Source organism: Cupressus sempervirens, chromosome 9 (assembly GCF_028749045.1).
Source record: "Cupressus sempervirens isolate cs-2001-9-10 chromosome 9, ASM2874904v1, whole genome shotgun sequence".
In the NCBI taxonomy this organism is placed as follows: Eukaryota; Viridiplantae; Streptophyta; class Pinopsida; order Cupressales; family Cupressaceae; genus Cupressus; species Cupressus sempervirens.
In genome coordinates, this window is record NC_143126.1 from 55605040 (window position 1) to 55632769 (window position 27730).

The window sequence follows — 27730 nt, forward strand, 5'->3', positions numbered from 1 at the left end:
GGATGATGTGCCCTGATATGTGACTTTGTTGATCTTGTATAGAAATGGATGGAATAGGATTTTTATGATGGCTGATAGGAGGATGGAGGATGGTAGATTTTGGGACATAGGGACCCAAAATGGATTTAGCGGATGAAGGGGGGATATGGTAGGTTGTTTTGGGTTGCAAAGATGGTGGAGGGGGGATGACATAAGATTTCTTGAAGGAGTGATGGGAGGCTGACATGGTGGGCTTGGAGATAGGCTTGGTTTGTGGGTGTGGTGTACCAACACCTTTAGATGGTGAGCCTTTGGATACATATCCAAGACCATGAAATCCTAGATTTTTTTGTGCAATAATAGGCTCTCTGATTCCTTGCTCTTGTGGTCCTAAACCTTGACCTTGATAATGCCATCGATTGAGCATTTGAACAAGCTGAGGAAATTGTTTGCTTGCAGAAAATGGTAGAAGTGATTTATTAGGTGTATTGCAATGGGGAGATATTGTTCTTAATTCTTCTGCTAAGAGAGGGCCACCGTGGATGAATGTAAGTGAACCAAGAGGGTAGATTATAGATGGTGGAATATCTTGGATAGGTGGTAAGATGGAAGCATGGAGTGGGGGAGATGGAAGGATAGGATCTTGATGTAGCTAGTGGGATGACAAGATATCTTGTAGTGGAGGAGATATGGCTCGAGGTTTTGGAGATGGAGGAGATGGTGGCTGCACTATGGATGGAAGACATGGTACGATGATATCTTCATTTATGCTTTGGGGGATGTCAACATGCTTTTGGGTAGGATCTTTATAGGATTGGTTTGGAGTGGATGGTGCGATAGGAGGTGAAGGGATGGATTCTTCAAAGGCAGTGGATGGATAGATGGGAGATTCAGTAGTGGAGATGGGTGAGTAGAAGATGGATGCGTAAGGGTCATTATGAGAGATTTGGGAAATGCTTGGAGGCGATGTGGATAGGATTTGGAGGGATTTGATAGGTGGTGGGATTTTGATGCTTGCAGGAAGTGGAAGGATTTTAAGCAATTTGATGGATGGTATGGGGATGATAGCTATGGGAGATGGAGGTGATATTATAGATGGGGAAGCTTCATTACTGACTACTTCACATGGTTGGATTAGATGAAATGGCTTATCGACTGTTGGAGGTGAATTTTCTTGTATTTCCTCTAGGAGATTCCTTGGAGACTCGTGTGTCGAAGGTGGAGGTGGATTGACAGGAATAACTAGTTTGATGGGGGTAGAAGATTGGAAGCTTGGTTGATGGAGTGATGGAGGGGAAGCTGGAATATCAGATGGCATGACTAGATAGTTTGGAATAACTCTTGGATTTTGGGGGATGCTTGGGGGAATGTTTCTAAGGCTTTCAATATACTCATCATAGTCAACAAGATTTTCATCATCATTAGAATAGGAGGTGGCGGGAGCAAGGACAATGCGACCAAACACATCATGATAGGATTGGTACTTCATACTTTGATGATGAGTTTGATGGGGATGAGGTCTTGCATATGGATGAACATGGAAGCTCATGGTTGGATTTGGATTAAGCACAGATTTTGGATTGGCTGATGAAAGATTTCCTAGGGAGAGTCAAAGTTGCATGAAAGACCTAAGGAGGATTGGCTAGAGATTTTTGGCTGCCCTGTGGATGGAAGACTTCAAGGGCATGCTGTCAAAAAGTGAGTTTTTTGCTTTCCTATGTGCTAGATTTGGTGGTGGCTGTGTCAACTTGAGGATAGACTAATGATCCTATGGGCATGACACGAGATTGACCACTTGTGGATCCCAACCTTTAGCTCAAGGTGATGAGGGATGCAAGTGACAAAGCTAGATTATCCTAGACAATGCTCTGTCAGAGGGATAACCTTGGTGAGATTGGTTGATTGGTAGGATTGATTGGATAGCAAATTCTAGCAGAATGACAACAACTCTCTAAAGGCTTGGGTGTGATTTTGGATTGGGTTTCTAGCTGGCTAGGGGGGGATGATTTGAAGACTTTGGATTTGGGATTGTTCTAAAGCAAGGAACTAGATAGATTTGGTTGCAGCGGGGGAGCTTGGATGATTTTCTGATGAGGCAGTGACTACGCTAAGTATGCCTTGAGCTGGGAGATTTCTTTTTTTTTGGGATTTTGACCAAAGTTGGCAAACATTCATTCAAAATCTATGAACAAACAAGCAGACAAAAGTTTTCAGCAAGCATGTCAAACACACCAACATCCTAGGAAGCTTTCTACAAGGATGAAATTTGTTATAGCTAGGGAGTCCTCGATATACACAAGGTACGTGAGGCCCAAATCCGTAGATGAAATCAAAAAGATGTCACACAGCCAAGAGGAGCGGTAACCCACTTCTCCTCTTTCACTTCTCAAGGGTATAAAGTTCCTTGAGGCTTAGCCCGAGTGACAAAATTTTGATCCCAAGAGAGGTGTCTTTGGATTCACCTCTCGATCATTATACTCCGCCGGAACGCTGGAGTTGAGGTCATCCCAAGGGGTGATGAAATCCCCAAGCAGGCCTCCTAAAAAGTGTAAAACAAGACCACATACATGATCTTGGGCTTTAAAAGACACGCGTTCATTCCAATTGATGATTTAAATTTTGTAAGCTATGTTTGAAGACACTTGTGATTATGGCATACAATGTTCATTCCAATTTGACAGCGTCATTAACATAATGAAAGTCGAGAGATCGTCAACATAAAAAATGCAAGCGCCATTGAAAATGCGTCAAAACCATGCGATGTTCATTGATTTTTAGGCATTCAAGATTGAGTGTGAGTTTATTTTAAGCCCAAAACAAAGATGTGTGAAACTCGATTGCCAAGCGCGCGCCCGGAGGCCCTCCACGTCAATAGTTGTTCAATTTTAGTGCCCAAATGAAGTGTTTGATATTGCAATGGTTAATTGATCCTTAGAATTCAAGATTGGATTTGTTGTTTTAATCATGCATTCAAGGAAAATTTTATTTTAATCCATGGCATTCAAGAGTGATTTTAGCAACATGCATTCAAAGACAAGTGGTTAAACATTCAAGTGTTTTCTTTTGAGCATTCAAGATTGAGATTTTGTGTGTTGTTTTAAGAACTTTGAAGTGATTTGTTTTAACCTTAGATCATTCAAGATTGTTTTGGACTCAAAAGTGAAAATGACTCTTTGGACTTTGTTTTTCATTCAAGATTTTGTGTTCTAGTTTGCATATTTTAAGCCCAAAAATGATATTCCTAGATTGTTTTGATGCATGAAAAACCTAAGAAACATTCAAGATTTTGCAATAAGACATTTGTTTGAAACAAATAACAAAGCTTTTAGGACAATTTTTGGCAACCATTTAGGACTCTTAGTTTTGATGAGATTTTTTAAAAAGAACTTTAGTGTGCACTTAGTGTTGATTTTGAACCTTTTGAAATGGAAACTTGAAGTTCTTTTTAAATTCTCAAAAATGAAGTGTTCCTAATTTTGCATGAATGCATCTAAAACCTTGATGTTGCAAGGATGCAAATGATTAGATTGGTTTAGTTTCACTTGTTAAAAGATTTTTTCTTTTTTGCAAATTTTTAATTTTTCAATGGATTTAAGTATGATTTGGGGGTTCATTTTAAGCACTAAAAAGAAGTGTGTATGATTTTGCTTCCTTAAAAAAAAAATAGCCAAGATCTCCCACAAGAAGAAGAAGAAGAAGTAGATGGAATAAGAAGAATATAGACAAGAAGAGGAAGAATAATTTCAAGTTCTTTGTCCACCTATAAGCTTGAAAAATCTGCAAACACTATGAGATAGATTATGAGTTCCTTTGTCTTCATAGATTATGAGTTCCTTTGTCTTCTTCATGCTCATGTGGACCTACAAAACCAATTTATACAATCCTACCAATCACAAAAACAAGTAAAATTAGCCAAAATCAGCAAATAACATACAAAACTTGACTAAAAAAGCTAATGAAGATGACCCATGCGGGGTCCCACCGGGCGTGCCAAAATGTATATGAGCAATGTTAGTATGCTAATAGAAATCAAATTTAAATAAAGCTTCTACAAACTAAACAAAATTCATAAACTTCAAGATAGACTAAGATGAGCTCTCAATTGAGAATATAAGCCATTAATGGACTCTCTCAATAAGAAGCTCTCTTGTTGAGTAGCTTTATCTAAATGGATAGGATGTATGCTCAATATGCTTCCAAAGGCTTCAATGGATGATTGTGGATTTTTGGTGTGGATAGATGGATTTAGTATGGATTTGGCTCTCAAAATAGCATTATAACTTTACTTCATGGATTGTGTTATTTTGCAAAGGGGAAGGATCCAATTTATAGGCAAGAGGCTTGAGGGATTGAGGGCTAAGATGCAAGGATAGGAAAAAGCTTATGGAGGGCTCAGATTGCATGAGAGGAGAGCATATGGATTGTGCTTCCTTATAGCCAATCAAGGAATGCCACATGTCACATGGTGAGAGGATGGAGGAAAGAGGAAGGATGAGTCAACAAAGGAGGCTCAAGGGATAAAATCTTCATAAAGACCCTCATAATGACTTGTAAGAGCAATAAAAGGGCTTGTAAGAGTCATTTATGGCCTAGTGGACTTCATAAAGTTTTATGGTTGAGATATTTTGAGGGTGATGAGAGCAATTTCGACTTGGACTTGATTAGGAAGGTTTTAAGCTTGTTTAGGCTTTTGCAAATGATTAGAGGATGGATTAGGATGGTTTAGGATTAGCTTAGGGATAGGCAAGTAGATGGCATTTAATGAGGGTGGGTGAAGGAGGAGATATTTGTTAACTTTGGCTTGGGTTAGTAAGTTTTAACCCATGTTTAGGGAATGTGACAAGGTTAGGAGGGGATTAAGATTAGGGTTAAAGACATCTTCTAGAAGAGTCTAGGCTTTGGATGAGGATAAAGACTTTCTAGAATAGTTTAGAATTTCCTAAGATGAGGATAAAGACTTTCTAGAAGAGTCTAGAACTTCTTAGGATGAGGATAAATTAGATTTTAGGAAATAAATAAAGTTTTATTTATTTCAAGGGTTTGGGTTGAGGAGATATTTATTAAAACTTTTTTAATAAACACGAGGATTAATATTTAATCTTAATTAAATATTTTGAGTTGGGATTAGGGGTAGGAAATGATGGGATTAGCCTTTAATCAAAATTAAAGGAGGATTAGAAGATTTTGGAAGAGGTTAGTGGTCATAAGGAAATTGGCCAAGTTTTGGGCAAAAAATAAATTTTTATTTATTTTAGGATTTTTGGTCAATTTATTAATTAAATAATTAATAAATAAGGAAATAATGTTTAAATAAGATTTAAACATTTTTGGGAGGGATTCATTAATTAAATATTTTTAATTAAGATAAAGGGATTTAATGGCATAAAAATAAATAAATAAATTAATTAAATAATTAATTAATAAATGATGATGTCATCAAGGATTTTTTTCAGAAAATAAAAATATTATTTTCTAAAGGATTTTTGTTCAATTTATTAATTAAATAATTAATAAATAAAGAAATAATGTTTAAATAAGATTTAAACATTTTTGGGAGGGATTCCTTAATTAAATATTTTTAATTAAGATAAAGGGATTTAATGGCATAAAAATTAATTAATTAATTAATAAATGATGATGTCATCAAGACTTTTTCAGAAAATAAAAATTCTTTATTTTTTAAAAGATTTTTAGGTGTCTACAGTTACTTGGCAGTTTATATGGTAGTTTATTTGGTAATTTTGGTAATTTATTTGGTAGTGTACTTGGTATTTTTTGGGTAGTATATTTGGTAGTTGATTTGGTAGTTACTTTGATAGTATATTTGGTAGTTTTTTGGGTAGTATATTTGGTAATTTATTGGTAATATATTTGGTAGTATATATGGTAGTATATTTGGTAATATATTTAGTAGTTTATTTAATCATTAATTTAGTCATATTAGGGCACAATGGAATTGAACCACCATCCTCCTACTTATAATGCAGACGCTCTTCCATTGAGCTAGTACCCTTTAAAGAATAATGCAAAAAATTGACAAAGTTGTTTTCCCAACATTATAGCTACCATGATCATGGTCACTATAACATGATATTTATTTCTTGTGCTAACTTCTCAGAAAAAGTTACAAATGATTATGCAATTTATGTGAAGAAAATAGACCTTTGCATTTAATAAAAATATCAAACCCCATTAAAAAATCACATCTATTAAAAACTATGAAACATGATCAATTGAAACACTCACTTTTTTACATATGGAGGTGCCAAAGGATCAAATATTTCCTCTTTCTTATGCCTAGGTGGGTGCTAAAAGTGTTCATTACACTTGATGTTGACATTTATTGAACCTTAGTCTACAAACAACATAAAAGTAGGAATTTGATAAAAATAAGGCACATGAAAAGAAAGGTTCTTTTAATCAATCATCTATAATTAAATTATTCCTAGTAATAGGGAAAGTGGTGCCAATTCATAAATGTAACAAAAAACTAAATAATATATTTACAATAAATTTCTTAAAAAAACCTATAATAAAAGGAAATTTTGGACTAGTAAAGCCTGGTAAGCAATGACTATGCTTCACTTGTTGATAACCCTAATTATAGAATAAGCCCCAAAACCATACATTGATGGATCCTGAGGTGGTTGATCATAACCAATAACTTCATATCCTTGACCATAATGTAATTTCCCCTTTTCAGAGCTAGATTTGAATGATAATAGAGCCTAAATACAAAGTTAAACAAAAAAATTAATTAAATATAATCATGATCATAATAATATTCATGTTAATCAAATAAATAATCATACACTATAAAAAATTATTATTCAAATTATTATAATAAAGAAATAAAATATTGTTAATAATATTACACAATATAATTTATTATTCCAAATATGCTTAAGAAGGAACATATAAGATAATATTATGAATCATCTATTTTAAGATGATGAATAGTTCATTAAAATCAAATATTAAATTATGATTATAATCTTATCTCAAGTCAATAATTTAATATTATAAATATTAAAAAAAATAAATAAATAAAAAAAAATACTATATCATTTTAAATAAAATAATAACAAACATCAAATATGATAGAGCTATATGTAATTAGTCACGACGCTTCAGAGGGATATATATAGAAATGTGATAAGTAGCTTACATTGCTATCACAATTAGGCACTTCCCAATAGTCATATGCATCCACAAAAAATAATAATATCTATTGGATCCAAAATCTAACTATTTTGGGGGAAAAACTAAGGTTTTCAAAGAATTTCCAACTGTATTTCTATATCTATATCCCATTCAAGATAACCCACTTAACATAAATTGATCAACTACATAAACAAAAAGAAAAATGATGTACAAAATATTCAAAGTGTAAATCAAATAACCCCTTCCATCTAGAATGAAATGTCAATGTGGTAGGGTGACATCCATATTATAATATGAGGTGTGTTTTTTGATTTCTTTGGTATGTTCTAGCTAATCCCTTTATTAGTTGGAACAACTGCATTAGTCTGTGGAGGAGATGATGTGGATTAATGCATCATCTATTCTTCCAATGTCATATGTTTTTGATTTGTGCATAAGGAATGTGGAGGATAGTTTCATTCTAGAGACCTTGCAAAAAGTTGATATTCACTCTACTCTAGTACAATCCAATGCCATTTTTGATCAATACTCGCTCAACCAAATACAAGGGAACTAAAATCCTTACTTGGCAGATAAAATTAGGCATATAAACTCTAGATCTATAACAAGTTTGAGTTAATTAGCATGATAGCACTATAGATTATTGTGATGTTAAGGATGCAAAATTGTAAGCTATTATTTACAACTGAGACAAGGAATGAAATGATCATAAAATGGAACAACTACTTCATAACACTATTGTATTGGCAAGTTTCTTGATCTCCTTTTTGGCAGAACTAGAGATAGTAACATCAGTTTTAAGTACTTTATATATAGGCTTAATGTTTGTTCTTTTCTTAAACTTCAGAGGCACAACAATGTCATTAGATTGTATTATAATTCAACACAAAAAGAGTTGCATTTGTGACATCAAGGTTATATTCTAATATTATTTCCTACAAATTCTCAATGCTGATAAGAACACTAATGTTTTCTTGTTTTGTGAATTTATGAAAATTAATCAATGTCATGCATTTCCCAACATTAGCTTTTGTTGGATTTTGACAAAGCTAATAATCTTTCTCATATTTACTAGGTATGTTCATTGTCAAGCTTTGAATTTCCTTCTAGATGAGATCAATTGTTCATTCATTACAATTATTTATCAAATCATTTATGGGTCTCAAAATGCTTAATGAATGAATGTGAATTACATACTAATTCTAAAACTATAGTAGATAAATCATATTCCCTTAATAGAACTTAATTGTTTAAGTTATTAGTGTAAGAGTGAAAAAAAATGCAGCAATATGGTGACCTCTTACATTTTAAACAATATTAGAAAATGACTACTGCTTCTTGAAGAATAAAATATGATAGACAATTTGTTGATTGAACATCTGATTTAGAAAACAAAAAATAGTGTAATCTTTCACATAAAATATACCCTATGGAAACTTTGCTTAAAATTCCACAATAGCTATAAATACTTTCTAGACTGTATGTATATCATTTCAAAGATTGAATATTAAATCACTTATAATTACTGAAGTAAATATCTCAAAAAAATCCTTGAAAATAATGTTTGAAAGTGGACTTTGAAATTCTAATTTATGTCTCAATTGTCTAATTTTATTCTCATCATTTACAATATTGTAAAACATTATTTGGGAAAAGTGGTAGATGATTTAAGAGATTCACTGTGCAATATTAGTACATTTGATTTGAAACATTGTATGATTATAAAATATTTTCAGAAGAGTTCTCATGGGAAATGTTATACTTTGCATTGGGCATCCTTAATCAACGTTACAAACAACATATTGTTAGTTTCAGGTGTTTATACATAAAGAAAAATAAATTTTAAAAAGGAACACTAGCTATTAAGTCAACCATCTACAGAAAAAAAAATTCAAGTTTTTGCAAGAACAAGTCATGTACCAAGATAGGGGAATTCCTTCGAAGACAATGACAGAGAAAGTGATGGCCCTCTCATCAGAAAGTAGGTTGAGCTCATGCTTCAAACCTTTATCCAAAAATAGCTTTCTACCAAAAACATATTGGAGCAGGTTGTATTTGAGGAGCCCACACACAACATGCGTTGTATAGGCCATGGATTTTCTAGAATAGGTTGCACAATTTCAAGATAATGAAATTCAATAGAAAGAAGGAAGCAATTGTCAATAGTCTAGTATTAGTTTAGTACCCTCATGCATGCTTGTTAATGATGCAAATAAGCAAAAGTGATATAGTCCAGATCCAGCCTTTTTCCAGTGTGCACTTGAAAAGGAGCATGGGAAACAATATGCAAATTGCTCAAATCAAGTCACACAGGTTTGTGGCGGGCATCATAATTATAGCAGGCACACAGAAGAGATGTAGGCATCTCTAATGGGAGGGAAAGAGAAATTGAAAGTAATTTCCCATCTTTCTTTTAGAGAGAGTGCATGCCATAAGCCTTTATTAAATATAGTTGAGCTGAGTGAGCTATGCAAGGAAATACACCTTAGGAACATGCTAGTGATGGAGCTCCTTATCAATTTAACCATCCTGTAACAGATGTATTTTCTAGACCTGCTCTTGATGTACTTTATTTATATATGTATTTGGAGGAAAAACAAGCGTTGTGCAAAGACAAATCAGAGAGATACAAAGATCCAATTCTAATTGGAAACTCAGAAGGAAAGGGAGTATAATATCAAGTACAAGTGGAAGTGCCAAACAAAAAATAGTCTCACTGGTGACTTAATTTTAGAGAAAACAAATTTGTCGAACAAGCTTTCAAAAGATAAAATTCGTGAGATACCTGGTGGCAAGTTATCAAATTATATTCCTGGTCACCCTTCTCAAATACTTGGCATCAAGAATTTTTCCTCTGATGTAAAGGAAACAGATCTTGTTTCTTTGTTTGTTCAATTCCAACATCCTAGATAGAAATTACTTTTCTGCCTTATGCAGCATGGGCAAATGAAAGATCAGGCTTTTGTTACATTTCCAGATACTGATACAGTGGCACAAGCTCTACAATTGGTAAATGGTTTCCAATTAAAAGGGAAAGTGAATGATTATTCAATATGGTCATAAAGAAGCAGGAAATGACAAATGTACAAATTAGACATGTTTAGGATGGATTTATGTCTACAATAGAAAAATCCTGTTAGATGGAATCATTTGATGGCCTATAAACATTTTAAAAGATTCAAGCAGAATAGTCATATAAAGAAATGTGAAAAAATGGTGGGGAAAGCTACATTTTGAACATGAGCCACACTACTTGGGAATTGAAGGACAAGGACTATCAGTCATTAATTGATGTTTCATGATTCACAAAACACATGACAGTGGGGATAGAGGAAACTATATCTTGATTGATATGTTAATACAGTTGTAGGATAAGCAAGCATATAATTCTTTTTACAGTAGAATGTGTATATTTAAAGGAAAATTTTTATGCAGCCTAGGCCTAAGCACATAGTGGGAAAGGAAGAAACAAAATCTTGATTGAATATATCCATACTTATTCTAGCATGTTTGAGAACTTCTAAAGTTAAAAATAGAAGGCAAAAACTTTATGTTATACACAAGATTGTATCCATTAAGCAAGTACATGAGAAGTATTCAAAAACTCAAATAATCAAATTTGTGGGGATATGTTAGCACATGATTCCTTTCATCTGCAGCTATCTATATTCGAAGACTTCCTATGATTTTGTGTTAACTTATAGGTACAATTTTTTTTTGAGTTTCTGAGTTTTCCTTATCATATCCAAAAAATGCTTGGTGTAATGTGCTAAGTGTCTTATGGTAGCATGTCCAATTTAATGGACTTTTCTTTTACATTCCAAAAGTGGGCATTGTAAAATATCTGAAAAAAGTTCTTCATATGATAGTCGCCAGAAAGATTCTCCTTAAACATGCTAAACATGCCTAAACATGCCTCTCTAGCAGATTTTAACATTCATAAAATTCAATTGCTGTAATTATAATTTCTCTTGGTTCCAAATATAATCAAATAATATGATTGCTTGTTTAAAAAAAAAAACAAAAAATCATGTACCAAGATAAATAAGGAAAGAGAAATGGATAGAGAATATTAGAAGTGTAGAAAACCCTTCTTGCTCCAATTTTGAAAGAAACATATTCAATATCAAATGTAAAAAAATATGACATTTCTTTCATGAATCTAGATTAATTTAAAACTAGGGCTTGAAGTTAAATGTTCAAGACAAGAGCAGCATCTAGAAAATATGTAAATCATAATAGATCAAATGCCAATGAGCCATCCCTTGAAAGCTACAACTTTGCGATTGTTCTAACAACATTCGGCTATAGATGAATGTGATGCATTATCTTTCAGGGCACTGACACTTTGGGACTATCTATAGGGGGACATTATCATGAACCAATTGAAAGATCTATTTAAGAAAGAAAAGAAGAGAACCTGACCTAGCAATAAAGCCAATTAAACAAACCCCACACGTTTCTAACTTGAGCCACACCATCTCCAACTAATGCTGATAGAGAAAAATAGAGAAGGTAAAGCCATGGCGGCTCTTGAGATCTAGTCTAGCGGTGCCTGAGATCAAGTCATAGAAACTAAATAAGAAAAGCTATTTGCATACTTTAGGGTTTCAGATGAGGTTGTTTTAGGTTTAGTTTTTTATCAAATAAAAATTTGTATAGCCTATGCATGTACCGTCTCTGATCATTTTCAATTTTAAAGACTTTTTTATAATTATATTTTATATTTAACTAATGATTTTTTTAAAAATTGTATTATTCTATTTAATAATCTAAATTATATTTTTAAATATAATATTTTAAAAATAATAATAATATTATTATTAGTATTACATAATTTAAATCATGTTTAGTATTTAATTAAATAGTATATTCTATAATATTTAATAATATATATATTATATGAAGTGTAAATTTAATTTAAAATAATTAGTGTGAACTAGTTATCTTCACTTAGATTCTTTACTATTTATCTCTTTAGTATATAAGCATATATATTCTATATAAGAAAACAAATGCATATATTATATTTTTATCATCTTATTCTATGTGTGATGTAGTTTGTTATAAATGTGTTGATATTCAATTTGTCTTATTTTGTACATCACTTGATATAATCTTGTAAAATTATTTAATTAGATTGTGAGCATTTTTTTTCAATAGAACCATACACTATGGAATGACCTAGAAAAATAATACATTATGGATGAAATTCATTATTAATCTTATCATAATCATCATATACTATAAAATCTACTCCACTAGTACAAATAAAATCATCAGCAAAACTTCAAAGAAGCCCTACTTGGAACCTCTTAGATGCTAAGCATAAAAAATTTCACATTAAATATTTTCAAACAAAATTTAAAAACTATAAAAAATTTAAGATGAAAAAGAATTATAATACTATAGAAAGAAATCTCATTTGAATTTTAGTGCTATGTTTTTAAATAATAATAAAATATTTAAAGGATGATGGAGTCTCTGAGAAGCGTTGGCTGCCGGCTGGGCTAGGGTTTTTCCCCTAGCCTGTTCTTTGTGTTTGATCTTTACTATTTTTCTGTTCTGTTTGGATTGTTAGCTACTGGACATAATTTGTGTTGGTGTTTTTGGAGATCTTCTGCAGTCAATTTTGGATTGGGGGTTTTATTTTTTGCATGGCAGGGCCTGGGATTTCTTCTCCGTTGGTGAGAACAAATGGTTCTTCTCCAACTATGCATGCAATGCGATCTGAATCGTTTTATTCAGGGGAGAGCTCCAAGCTGAAAAAAGTTAATGGTTGTCTTCCGCGTAGCCATTATCGCCCTGTTCTGGTTATTCCTCCAACGGCTATAATGGAGGACATTGATTATTGGACCAAGCATGCTTTGATATGCAAATTTCTTGGAATTCAGATTTCCCTATCCGCTCTTGAGGCATGGATCCATCGCTCTTGGAAGGTGGAAGGCGATATGGAGATTATGTTGGCAGGGAATAGTTATTTTTTTGTTGTATTCTCTTGCATGTCTGATCGTGATCGTGTTTTTGAAGGAGGCCCTTATTTCTACAACAATGTGGGGTTATTTGTCAAACCTTGGCATTCAGGTTTTAATTCTACTGAGGATCTCCCTTCAACAGTGCTAGTTTGGGTTCACTTGCCTCGTCTTCCCTTGGAATTTTGGCGTGAAGACATCCTTTGACAAATTGCTGCTTTGTTGGGGAAGCCAACTACGATCGCACATCAAACCCTCGATAAAAAGGTTATTTCTTTTGCTAGAATTTGTGTTGAAATTAATTTGATTAACCCATTACCAGATTCTTTGGAAATTTGTCTAGGGGATTCTTCTTGGGTGCAGAAGTTAGATTATGAATCCCTCCCTTTCCGTTGCCAGATTTGTCATGAGTATGATCATTTACTACGGCAGTGCCCCCGTAACTCGAGTTTCAAAGGAGTGGATCGGTCTACAGCAAGAAATGCTAGTGGTTTGGCAAATACTACAGGGAAAGGACAATCTCAAATGGTTAATGCTACCAAGGGGATGACTCCACAAGATGCTACAGGTAAGGGTAAGGCTCCAATGCAGGATAAGGATGGATTTACCCCTATTCGTCCTCGAGCTAAGGGACGTGGTCAAAAGAGGCCTTTGAAAGAAAGATTATCTGATTTAGGTTTTAACCGTTTTGAGGTACTGGATAGTATGGTTCTAGAGGAGGGTATTCCTCCTCCTATCTCTTCTGATCCAGCTTGCCCAGATGAGAGATCTGTTCCTAATGATGCTTGTGGGGCATCTCAAGTTGTAGTATATCAGAATTGTGAGGTTCCTGTAGCTCCTGTGACAGCGGCTCTGGTGACTCCTGCAGTGTTGGAAGATGATGATGTTGTTTTGGCTGACTTGGTTAAGGATGTGCTACCATCAGGTAAGGGCAAGGGATCTCCTCTCCCCTTGGGGTTGCTGCCTCGACCCTTTAAGAGGGCTTCTTCTTCTCCCCCTCTAAGGAGTGGGTGCAAAATAGACCAAGAGAAGATTAAACTCACAGGAGATATATTGATTGAGTTTGGTTCAGTGAAACCTTTGGATTCTCATTTTCCCAAATCTACCCAATGATGATTATTCTCTCATGGAATGTAAGGGGGTTGAATAGCATCCCTAGACAAAAGGCTATTCATAACTTGGTGGTTGATCATAGTCCTGATGTTTTTTGTATCCAAGAGACTAAGCTCTCTGTGGAGTCTATGGTCCAACATGCCTCTAGTATTTGGTCTCGTGGCCAATGCCAGTGTGTTGGGGCAACAGGCAGTGCTGGTGGTTTAGCTATATTTTGGGATCCTCAAAAAATTTCTCCTCTTGGCTGGATGTCTTCTTGGTCAGCTCTCTCTATGGTAGCTTCTGCTCTAGACTCAGGAGAGGTAATCATGGTTACTAATGTGTATGCACCTGTTGATCTTGTGGGAAAGGAGGAACTTTGGGAACATATTCAATATGTTAGAAATTGTCATCCTTATCATCCTTGGGTGTTAGCAGGGGACTTCAATTCAGTTTTAAGTCTGGAAGAGAAGCATGGTGGTTTGGCTAGATTGGGGCCTTCTTCTACTCTTCTTCGGCAACACATATCTCTTTTGCATCTCTCTGATGTTAAGCCTTCTAATGGCCTCTATACCTAGAATAATCGTAGGACTAGTGCTGCTACTATCTCAGAACGCCTGGATAGATTTCTTGTTTCTTGCTTCTGGCTTAGTGGCACCCTTACTATCTCTTCAGAAATCCTTGATTGGAGGGGTTCAGATCATTGGCCAATCAATTTTTTTGCTATAGGGGCTTATGTTCCGAAGCATCCTCCTTTTAAGTTCCAGTTGATGTGGCTTCGTGACTCCTCTCTTCATGATTTTGTTTTTTGTTGGTGGAAAGATGGTGCCCCTACATATGGTACTGCAATGTTCTCATTTTCTAAAAGGCTTCAAAATGTTAAAAGGTAGCTCAAGATATGGAATAGGGAATTCTTTGGGAATCTTCACTTTATGAAGAGGCTTGCTCAAGAAAATCTTGATGTCATCACAAGGGAGATTAGAGATCGAGGTTTCTTGGAGGATCTTGGCCAGGCTGAATCCCTTGCTTCTAGAGCTCCAGAAGAATGGGAACTTCGAGAGGAAATTTTTTGGAAGCAAAAGGCTCAAGTTGATTGGCTCCAGGAAGGTGATCGAAACACTGCCTTTTTCCATAAAACAATGCAATCTCGCCGGAATCAAAGCACTATCTCTTCTTTGGTTAATTCTCAAAGTATCCAACTGAATTCCTTGCCAGCTTTGTTCCAGGAGGCTATTTCATACTTCTCTACCCTCTTCTCTAAGGACTCTCCTCCTGCTGATAATGAAGAAAATATTATTTTGTCCTGTATTCCTTCCCTTATCACTCAGGAAATGAATGATTATCTCATGCATCCTATCTCTTTGGAAGAGCTGGAGGCGGTGGTCTTTGGCATGCCTAAGGGGAAGGCTCCTGGTCCTGATGGTTTTCTAGTTGACTTCTTTCAGGAATTTTGGGACATCATTAATCATGATTTGTTGGAGGTGGTTAAAGAATCCTATGCTAGCAAGCAGATGCTTCAAGCTTTGAACTCTACATTCTTGACTCTTATTCCTAAGAGAGAGGGTGCTAATCAATTGGAGTTTTTTAGACCAATTGACTTATGTAATGTGGTCTACAAAGTTATTACTAAGCTAATTGCTGAGAGACTAAAAAGGTGGCTTCCCATTATTATCTCAGAAGAACAAGGTGGTTTTTTTGCTGGAAGACAAATTTTGGATGGGGTGGTTATTGCTACTGAGGCTATTCACTCTATGGCTACTTCAAGGGAGAGAGCCATGTTTGTTAAGCTGGATATGGCTAAGGCCTACGATAGAGTTAAATGGAGCTTCCTAAGGAGTATTCTTCTTTCTTTTGGAGTTAGCTCTGACTGGGTGAGTTGGATTATGAGTTGCATTACTTCTGCCTCTTTTTCTATTCTTATTAATGGTCAACCTTCACAACTATTTGGTGCTTCTAGAGGCCTCCGCTAGGGTGACCCTCTCTCCCCATATCTATTCATCATCATGGCTGAAGGCTTGGGCAGATTCATTAAGCATCAGGTGTCCCAGAATTCTATTCAAGGCTGGCGGTGGGGTAATGGCTTACCTTCTCTTTCCCATCTTCAATTTGTTGATGATTCTACTCTTGCCGGTCTTGCTAGGATCAAGGAAACTGAAGCCTTTCGACATGATTTGGACGTTTATTTGGCAGCTTCAGGCCAGAAAGTTAATGAGCACAAACCTTTCATTTACTTTTTTAACACTCCTGATTCTATTCAGCACATGATTGTTGGTATTCTACAGTTTCAGATAGGTTCACTTCCTCTGACTTATCTTGGCATTCCTATTGCTGTTTCCAGGAAGCCACATCTCTTCTGGCAAAATTTGATTACCAAGCTTCAGGATAAGGTAAATCATTGGACTCATAGATGGCTTTCTACTGCTGCCCAGGTTACTCTTCTTCAAGCTGTTATCCAAGCTCTTCCTACTTATAGAAGCATGGTTCATGCTGCACCTATTTACTTTCTCAAGGAGTTTGATGCTCTTTCTCGACAATTCCTTTGGAGTGGTAATTTGCGTAGTACTAAATGGAGCTTGGTTAATTGGGCAACTGTTTGTAGGCCTAAAAAGGAGGGTGGTCTTGGTGTTTGTTCTGCTCTATTGAGTAGACAAGCTTTGGCTGCTAAACTTTATTGGCGATGGTGCTTTGGACAGCATCAACTTTGGGCTCGTATTATCACTCATAAATATTTTCATGGTGCTGATCCTTGCTCTGTTTCTGCACTTCCTCTTGAAGGTCGTGGCTCAATGGTTTGGCATACTTTGAAGACAGGTGCGATGTTGGTGAAGAGGGGTCTTTTTTGGATATGTAAAGGAGGTCTCAGGCTTTGTTTTGGTCTGATGCTTGGGATGGATTCCCTTCCATTTTATCCATATACCCTCATCTTCAGCCTCTTTGTGACTCTTTTCTTGTCGCTGGATGGGATAAAGTCGCTCATTACAAGACTCCTTATCAATTGGGACCTATTGTTTGTTATAGATGGAAGCATTCCTCTGATTGGCCTCCTGGAGGTACAGACATGGATCGTCAGGAGCTTTCTCAAATTCTGGCCTCTAGAGAGTGTTCCTCTTTGCTTGGTCCAGATGTATTGGCTTGGGGCGGTACCTTGTCTGGTAAATATCATGTCTCTGCTGGGTATCAGGAGGTAACTAGACAATTATTTGGGGATGCTGAGGTCCCTTGGTGGAAGCAAGTCTAGAATAAAGTTTCTTGGTCCAAGTGCAATTTTTTCATGTGGCTAGTGGCTCACAACTGTTGTCTTACCTGGGATAATCTTTGTAAACGTGGATTTCAAGGCCCCTCTTATTGTGTTTTGTGTGGTAATGGAGAGGAGTCTGTCTCCCATCTGTTCTTCCATTGCTCCTATTCTACTCAGATATGGAACCTTTGGTGGAGCGCTTGGGGTTGCTCTTGTCGGCTGCTTCCTCTTTGCCTGAGTTCTGGGATCGCTTGGGTAGTGCTCCCTCCAAGTCTTCTCCTCTCCATGCTGCTTGGATTCCTAGACCATCTTTCATGCTTTGGCATATCTGGTTGGAGAGGAATCGTTGCATATTCCAAGATGTTCGGCTTGGTGTTTTGCATCTTTGGTGGAAAATATCACATTCTCTCCAGGAAACTATTGTTGTGAAGTGTGAGCTTGATGGGGGAATGGATCCGGTTGATCTTGCTATCTGTAATCGCCTCAATTTTCATCTGCAGGATGGGGTTGCGGTTCATAGGTTTCCTTCTATGTCCAGGTAGCTTCACCATCAGAGGAAGGGTCGGGTTAACCGGGATGGGCACTGGACTCCTCCTCCCTGTGGAGTTCTAAAAATTAACACTGATGGTTCTTCTTGTGGGAATCCTGGTCTGGCTGGTATTGGTGGAGTGGCTCGTTGTAGTTCTAGGAATGTTAAATTTTTCTTCTCAATTCATAAGGGTGATTATACTAAAAATCTCATGGAAGCTCAGGTTATTTTATATACTGTGGAACAGTGTTGCTTGTGGGGATGGAGTAAGATTATTTGTGAGTCTGATTCCCAGGTGGTGGTGAACATACTATCTTCGCAAGAGCTTGAGGATGTTAGTTGGCAGCTGGCCACTGTTGTTAAGAAAATTCTTTTCTTCTCTTCCTCTTTTCAGTTCATTAGGTTCAAGTATATTCCGCGAGAATGGAATAGACCTGCTGATTGTTTAGCCAAATGGGCTTCTAGTCATGATCTGGGTTGAAATGTTAGGGATAGGGGGCAACTGTCCTTTGAGATGGTGCAAGAATTTGATGCTCTTGTTGCTTAGGATCGAGCTCCTTGTTGAGCTCTCCTTGTTGTATTCCTTTCTGTCTTAATAAATTTTTACCCCTCTTTTTGCAAAAAAAAAAAAAAAAAAAAAATATTTAAACTAATTTACATTAATATATAAAATTTAAAATAAATTTTAATAACAAAAGTAAAACTATATTATCAAATAATTTCTAAAATAAAGAAAATTTATAAAAAAAATACACATTAGAAAGTTTCTAAATTACATTTGATTTGTTTTTAAGGATTCTTAGTTAGATTTGATTTGTTTAAAATTAGAAGTTACTAAACTTTATCAATAGAAACACATAATTGATTGATTTTGAATTGATTTTTGAATGAATTATCCAATATACTAGAATATTTTTATGCAAATCCTAACTGTACAAGTCTATAATTGTATCAATAAATATGTGCTCATTAATCTAAACACCAACACTACTATGCATCATTACTTTTAAAGGTTTAAACAACTAATAATTAAAAATTGACCTACAACTTCATATTTATAGTGTGCAAAAAGTTTATGTTATTTGATGTGTTTTTAGATTTAGTAGATTCATAGAGGAAGTTGGCAATGGATTTGTGAGATCTCCATGAATTTTATCAATGTATGCAAGTAAAAAATGATGAAAAATAGCAAAATGTAAGATTGGACTAGAAATTATGAAGTATTATAACCATCCTAGTTTTAATGGATTGTTTAAGCTATCATGCAAGATAAAACAAGTTAAATGATAAAAAATATTCTAAAATGCTTAATGAAAATCAAATGTTAAACTAGTAGCATAACAATAGCATGAATGTGAGATCCTTTGAAAACTCCTTTTATATATTGTAGAAATGATTGAATGGATGAGATGCAATAATAAGCAATGGCGGAGATTTAATTGTTTGTGATCCATGTGCTCAATATTTTAGAAGTTTCCCAAAATTGTCTAGTGAAGTGGTGTTATTTTCTTTTCTTTTCTTTTCTTCTAGAAATTGAATTTAAAGTACATATAAGGAATGGAATTTTGATTATTTAATGAAATGGGGTGATGGTTCTTCTAAAAAAAAAACTTAGCATATAATGATGAAACCTTAATATAATATCAAATAATACCTATTTGATGAAATGATTAAAGATTTAGTAATTATTTTAATTAGACAAAATGGAATTAATGCATAATAGAGTCTAATATTTAAATTAATTTAATTATTCAGATTGGAGGCAGATCATTTGCTAGACCAAAATAGGTGATTAAAATAATATTATCAAATATTAGTATAAAAAATTAATAATAATTCATTTAGTCATTTTTATTAGGGTGACTAATTATTTGATCATTTATTTAGTCATATTTATTTTTCTACCTAATTATTTAGTTATAATTTTATCCAATGATCAAATTAGTCACTTATTTAGTCATTTATAATTGTGAATAGAGAAAATTAGTAGAATTTGATTAACTTTAGTCACATGACTAAACATTTTAGTCATGTGACTAAAATTTTAGTCATGTGACTAAAATTTTTAGTCACATAGTCATTTATTTGTCAAATTTCTACTAGTGATAGCTGTAAAGATGGTTGAACTTTTAAACTAAGATAATGATGTTGAAAAGTTGTTCTCTGATATTAATTCATTATTTGAGAAGCTATGTCATGTTCCAAAACTTGACAAGGAGATAAGAGATCAAATGGACTTGAAATAGATGTTGGCCTTGGATGCATGTTCAAGTTCAATTCGTTTTCCAAGCTAAGATTTCTACAAGGAAGCAATTTGAACTCATGCAAGAATAAAGTAAAGTAAGAGACGAGCTACTAACTATTCATGCTTTTTTTACTCCACATTTGACAGACATGTAAAAGTATCTCAATATTTCTAAAGATCTAATTGAAGGTAATCAACAACTCTCTATAGCTGATAACATGATAAATCGTGTAGCTATATTAGAGACTCAGAGATAATTTCTTGATGGACTAAAGACCAATTGGGACAACACCATGGCAATGATTTTAACATCTCATTAATCATTTTTGGATAAGTATGGTATAATTCCTATCCTTTAGTTGCAAATAAGAACAATCATAAAAAAAAGGGGGGGAATGAATGAATAAGGTATGATCAAAGGTATTTCCAAGCATAGTAGATATGAAAATTTTGGAATTTCATTATGTATACTAGTTCTAGACTCATGAGGATCTAGTATGATACTTAGAGGTGTGTATAATAAAAGGTTTTGAAAAAGTGTTTCAAAATTTAAGAACAAAATTTCATGTGTCAACCGAGTTATCATTATAGAGTATATCCTAAGGGGAAGTAAATATGTTTTGGTTTATATATGTATAGTTTGACCATGACATTTTTTTTTTCCACTAATGTCAAAGGTGGATATGGTTGATCGTCAAGGCAATCATGGTATTTTCAATTAGTGCCAAAAACTTAGTCATTCATTAGGCAAGGTTGATCAGTCATCACTATGACCAAGTCATCCTCTACATGCTAAACAATGTGTTGGAATTCTTTAGAATAACTGAGAGTGGGGTGGATCAGTTATGCAAGGTCCAAACATGCAAAGAAAACTTTTTACAGCTTAGTGAACCCATATCCATAAAACACTTTTTATCATGAATGTATCCATTAGATTATGCAATCACTTAACATGTAGGTTACTATCAAATCAATTTGCAGAATATAAACATGAAACATAATAGATTCAATAACACATTTGACATGATGTTTCAACATGGAAAACCAATTTGGGAAAAACCATTAGTAACATGCTACTGATTCTCACTCTTCTAAAGCGATGCCCTATGAGAGGCCAACCCTATTAAAGATCACAATGCAAAATTTTTAATGTGATCTGTTTAAAGGAATTCAATCACCATGTTAGGAGTGAGCTTTGTTAAAGTACTTTAGATCATTCACTTGGAATGTCACCCAATTAAATGATTTACAAATGATTGTTAGGTCAACCTTAATCCAAAGGATTTACCCTAGACTAATATAGTGATTAGAGAGTAATAGTAAGGCTTGATCTGATAATAACTTACAACACACTTGTAGATTATAGATCTATGTTTTAGTCCTCCATTCTTCTTGGCTTTCATTCACTACAACTCTAATAGTTTATTCACCCTTCAAGCATCCATACCCTTAAGCCTTCTTTTTTTGCTTTCCAATGCAGTCTCTTCTCTTAGGTCACTGAATGAAGCTGTACCCTAGACTCCTTGTCTTCCGTAGGTTCTTGTACATGACAACCTTTGCTTCTTACTATCCATTTCTATAAATAGAGGATTAAGATATTTTGTCATTCAACCTCCATTGTCCATTTTAGGGTTAGGTTAGATTAGGTAGGATTCTGTGAATCTACCCCTCATTTGATTTCATTCCCTTCTAGAAAATTTTCCTTCAATTCTCTTTGAATTCCCCTCAAAATGATTCACTATGAATTTTGTGCCACCAGCTCATCAACCTTATCTTCCACATGGTTCACACAATCCAAAAAATTGAACTTGTCAACTTAGATTCATTAAATTCTCAATCTTTCTCATAATGTTCAAACTCAACTTTAACTGGCTTCTAATGCTCAACACATAATACATTACTCAACATCTACTATTAAAATACTTGGCACGAAGTAAAGTTTACTAGTGCTCGGCATCAACTAAAATTTAGTTGGCTTACACTGTTTCACTCAACTCACATTGAAATTGACTTTGCTTGACTCGATCTATTTTTTTTCTTATACTTTTCTTGACACCTACTATCCACTCAGTCAAGCTTGGTAGACAAAGTTTGTTTATCTTGTTCTTCTAAACTTACTCAATGCAACCAACCTTTGTGACCTTAAGTAAATTATCAATGCACTATAATATAACTATTTAACTAATTCTTGTACTCCTTTTCATATCATAACCCAACCTTTCCTCTAGGTGCTATTGTTACCTCATTTGATCAAATCATCTTCATCAATCAAACAAATGATAGTAATTAAATCATATAAGCAATTATCTTATCAACAAGTAGCAAGTTTGACATCAGTGAAAAAACAATGATTAAGACACATTTAGCATACTTATATCAATCTATTTTCAACACAATATAATAGATGAATTGTATATATATTTTATTTTATGTCAAGCAGTAGTTACTACTGAGTAAGTATATGGTCATTGAGTACTCCAGTATTACCCAAGTTATCAAAGAGTAGTATATAGGCCAAGTTCATACTTGTGCCAAGCATAGCAAAGACCGAGTAAAATAAAGTATGCCAAGAAGAGTTGAAGCCAAGTGACAACATGTAGATTTAGACATGCATGTGCATCAACAAGTTCAAGTACCGAATAATCTAGTTTTGATATGATTGTTTGTTATAGCACAAACATTGACGTAAACCATTTTTTTTTTGTATTGAAGATGTTTTTATATAATTGAGGAGTTAGTTATGGAGGTGATTATGTGTTCTAGTAAGGATCATTAATTCCTATGTGAGAAGACTAGCCAATAAAAAAATTGCAAGGACTAAGCAGAAAAATGAATGAATCTAGGTCATTGATCATGATCTAAAAGCTTCACCTAGCAACTACTTAAGAAGGGTTTATGACCTAGTTCACATGTATGGAGCATATGTGGTTATGTTATGGTCATATGTGAAGTATGAAGGTGAATCACAAAGAGTGATTGAGAATTATAGAGAAGAAGTAAAGTGTAGAGTTAGTGATGAATCATATCTGAGAAGTAACCAATATCTGTACAAAGGAGATATGTCATCAACATTGTAGTGCAAATTGAAGGATCATGTATTGATACATTATAACAAGTCTTTTAGGGTGTAAACCTCATAACATAGTGGTTTAATAGACTTTTGGAAATATCCTAACATAGTTATCACTTAATTGTGAGATAAAATCCTTTAATCAAGGTAGAATGAATAAATCTTGTAATCTCTTAATAAGGTAGGCCCCTTGTAGGGTAGATCATCAAAAGTGATCAAAATTGTAGCCCTAATTGGAGAACTTTGTTGCTGCAATAGTAAAGACTTTTTGGGTGTCATCCCCACCGCAATTTTACCTTCACCTTGGAGGACTTTTGTGTAACCAAATATTTGTGGCATGTGTTATGAGTTTTTTATGTGTTGTAAGTGTTATTCATTCAATTAGATATTAGATTTGAAAATATATTGCAGCAAATATTTGATTTAGTTTATGGCGATGTTGAGATAAGGGTTAATGGTGAAGTTATCAGATATGGTTAATGTTTGAAGTGTTAAAGTTTTATTATATTCTAATTCTACCCCCCTCTCAACATCTTACTTTCCCAATAGATTTCCAATAGAAGGTGGATGTGATGGTTGGCTCATAGAAGATCAAATTCCACATAAAAAAATAAGAAAGTGGATAATACTTTGTAAAAAATAAACTAGCAAGATAAAACACATGGAAAATTAATAGGGAAGTTATTTTTGCTTAGAGTTGGAAGAAGAGAAAAAGGTGTTGTGAGGTAGTTACTTCCATATTTTTGTTCTATACATGTTTCCTGATACATGAGTGGGGATGGCAATAGTAATATGCCTCAATTTTTCTCTCACTTTGTTTAGTCTAAGGCAATGGGTGATAGGACAAAAAGTTGATAATCTTTAACAAAATGATGAACAAAAAGAAAAATCTCCATCTTTGAAAACTCCCAACCTGGACATACGCGCAAGCCTCCTCCAAATGGTATGAATGTGTAAGGAGCCACATTTCCCTCTTCCTTGTTGAATCTTGAAGGCCTGAATATCTTCGGCTTATGAAAATATTCTTCTTTTAGGTGGGTAGGAAAAGGTGTCCATAGAAGCTGTTCAAATCAGAATCATGGATTGGATTAAGAATTATAAAATTAAAAAAAAAATGATGGATTTTAAATAGGCAGCTTAGCTTATTCTCCACCCTTTGGGAATTGTATAGCCATTGTAATGAATGTCTATGATGGCCTTGCGAAATGCTCCAGAAATGGGAGGGAACATTCTCAGTGTTTCCTAAACAACTTGCCATGTATATTTCAATTTTTTTCAAATCATTCCAACTGACTTCTCCTCCATCCTTTTTATTGGAAGTGATTGTCAACTGCTCTGTTATACATAGAAAACACCTTTTTAGGTTTTTGTTTTAATAGTCAACTCTAAACGTGGATAAGTTTGAATGGTTTAAATGGTTCAAAACACAAATCTAAAGTGTTGGTTCATGGAATTTAAAAAGTCAGGATTTCTATAAATCTTGGTTTAGTCAAATGAAGGTTTTGTATATCTTCATTTTGATTTTTGAAATTTTACTGAAATGTTTGTTTCACTCGGAAGATGCATGTGAAGACACATTTTTATGTGTAAGCTTGGAGTTGAAGGCAAATTTCACAAAGTAGTCCAATCTATTGTTTTTACACTCCTTAAAAAACAAAACCAAGTTCTGATTTTCAATTCTTACTTCTAGTAGGAAGTTGAAAAATCTAGTTTTGAGGCAAAATTGGAAGTCCCGTATGCTAATTCCATTTTGCAAATTTTGAAACAAACGCACAAATTTTCAAATCTAGATTTTGAAAAAGCTAATTCCTGTAATCTTCCAAAAACCAAACGGACCCTAAATTATTTTAGTTCTGACAAATTTAGAGGTACTTTCATGGATTCAAGTCAATGACAAATTATGATCACATTGAATTGAAAAATTCATTGAAGCAAATTTTGGCAAGATAAATACCATATAAACTTTAGCGTAGATGACTTTGATGATGGATCATTTTTTATTGGTTCTTAAATACATACAAAATATATTGATTAGAAGAGGTGAATTTGTAGCGAATTAATGCAAATTATAGTTAATAAATGGACAAGAATATCTCAAATTTAGGAAGAGTTCCAAATCGTAGACCTATACTTAAACACCTGCATTGAGAATCTGAATGTAGGGGTATTCTTTACCCTTTGGTTTGGGAGATTAATAGATGAAAGCCTATTTATTTCTTTAAAGTATGGGAGATCAATATGTTTTGAGTTCTCGTGGACAACTTCATCTAATTGCTAAATATATAATTTTAAAAAAATGATAACTTTTTCATACTATATGTCAGGAGTTAGATCTAAATTGAAAATTCTAAAATTAGATTGAACTTTTTAACTATACATCTATTTCTTCGATTTTTATGAAGCTTTTAATATGTCAAAAGACCAGAATTATTCGTCCTTATTACTAGATCAATTAATCCTTGATAAATATTAGAAAAATTTGTGCATTTTATTTTCTCCAATTCATGATATATATTGTACAAAGCAAGACATAATCATTTTAATTTTTTATTCAATGATTTCAGTCCGTCTATTTCAGAATTCATAGATTTAATATAATGTGAGAGCTGTAAGTATTTCAGATTTAAATAATTATGTAAATATAAATTGTGGGTATAAGAAAAAAGTTTTAAAACAAAAATTCATACCTTGAACCACTCTTTCATAACACTCTGGATTAGACGCCAAGAGTTTTAACATGACGGTAAACGGGGAATTGGTGTTGTCATACGATCCCTGAAGCAGCATAGAAAAGTTATCAACCATCTCCCTGTAGCTGAACGGATTCCCCTTTTCATCTCTGAACCTGAGCAACACAGAAAGCAAATCCTGATCAGTTGACGCCAATCCAGAACACAGATCTCTCTTTCTCTTTTCCAACAAAGAAATGAGTATTCTGTCCATCTCCAACCTCGCCTGAACCGCCTTGTGAAAGCGAGATCCAGGAACATTCACCGGAACAGAAACAAGTCCAGCAAGAACAGTTTCCAGCAGCTCATGTAACCGTTCCTGCTGGTGCCTATCATCTATGCCGAAGAATAAGCTGGCTGAAAGACCTGCAACAAGTTCCTTCACCAAAGGAAGCATTTTTACTTGGTCTTTTCCCTTCCATTTTTCATTGATGTGCTCTTTGATCTCCGCGTTCATCTTAGCCAAATAGTTTTGCAGTGCTTGGGGCCCCAAAAAACGAGCAAAGGCAGAACGTACGGTCCGATGCTGTTCTCCGGATTTGCCCAAAAGGCAATCTTGGCCGACCAGTTTCATGAAAGTTTTGGTCCACGACATGACGACCAGTTTGTTCTCGTTTGTGAGGAGAAAGCGGTTCCCCTCTGCCCCACATACCACCACCGTGGTGTTAATTATTATTAGTTCGACAGCTGTTATTTCTGACCCGGAAATAGCAGTAGTATTTATGGGTAGCTTGGACAGCTGTTCGTTCTTATCTATGTATAGCAGCATTAGTTATGAGTGGTTTGGACAGCTGTTTGTCCACTTGTTAAGAATTAGTAAATAGTTATTGCAAGGATAATTATTTACTAATTTTAGTGATTCCCTTTTGGACACCTTGCAACCAATTCTATTATTGGTTGTTGAGTTGTCTTAATCTCAGCCGTTGGTTTGATTTAATCTCGGTTGTTGTTTTTTTCAATAGGGTAGTATAAAAAGGGGTCATTGGGTCATTTGGAGACATAAGTTTTGGAGAAACATTTTGCAGTGATAGCAAATTGTTTTGCAGTGTTAGCAAGGGCAAAGTGTTAGCGTGGGGATAGCAGTGGAGAATATTAGCGGAAGAAATTAGGAGGTTGTCGGAGTTCTGCCAGTGAGAGGCAAAGAATTTTGTATCTCTTGATTTGCTGAAGTTTAATATAATTCCTCATCTGTAGAACTGGTTTTCCCTTAGGAGTTTTTCCAAGGACAATTTGTCCGAAAATATTGTGTTCATTGTGTTGTTTATTTTTTTCCATATTATATAAGTGAAGTTGCAGTTGTGTTATTTTTCAATATTCACTGAAAATTTGTTTTCAGCAGTTTAATAATCATTTACGATAGGAGATTAATAATCAGTGACTGCAATAGTTGATTTTTCACATGTGGGATGCCTAATAAGAGAAGTCTTGAAAACATGGCCATATTTGTTCAGTCTCTCATCGAAAAACTTCTAAGGTTTTTCTGACTAAACTGACCGGAGAAATTGTAAGGTTTCACCTATCAATAGGAGCCCTAAACTTCTAGGGGGGAGTTTAGAAGAGTGCAACTTGTCTTTGAAAGGGCAGAAAAGGGCAAGGGTGAGGAGAATAATGGTGGCAATTGCTGTGAGAACAATGGGAAAATTGTGATAAGGAGAAGAACTCGTTTGCATCCCTGCGATGACTTTTGTGGTAGCGTTTGTCATAGCATCCAT

At 34.5% G+C, this 27730-nt stretch overlaps 2 pseudogenes; one reads left to right on the plus strand and one right to left on the minus strand.

Moving 5' to 3' along the window:
* Positions 1-10237, plus strand: part of LOC149537609 (uncharacterized) — a 28842-nt pseudogene extending 18605 nt beyond the window's left edge.
* Positions 10238-24107: 13870 nt separating this feature from the next.
* LOC149537610 (taxane 13-alpha-hydroxylase-like) lies at positions 24108-27730 on the minus strand (annotated as a pseudogene).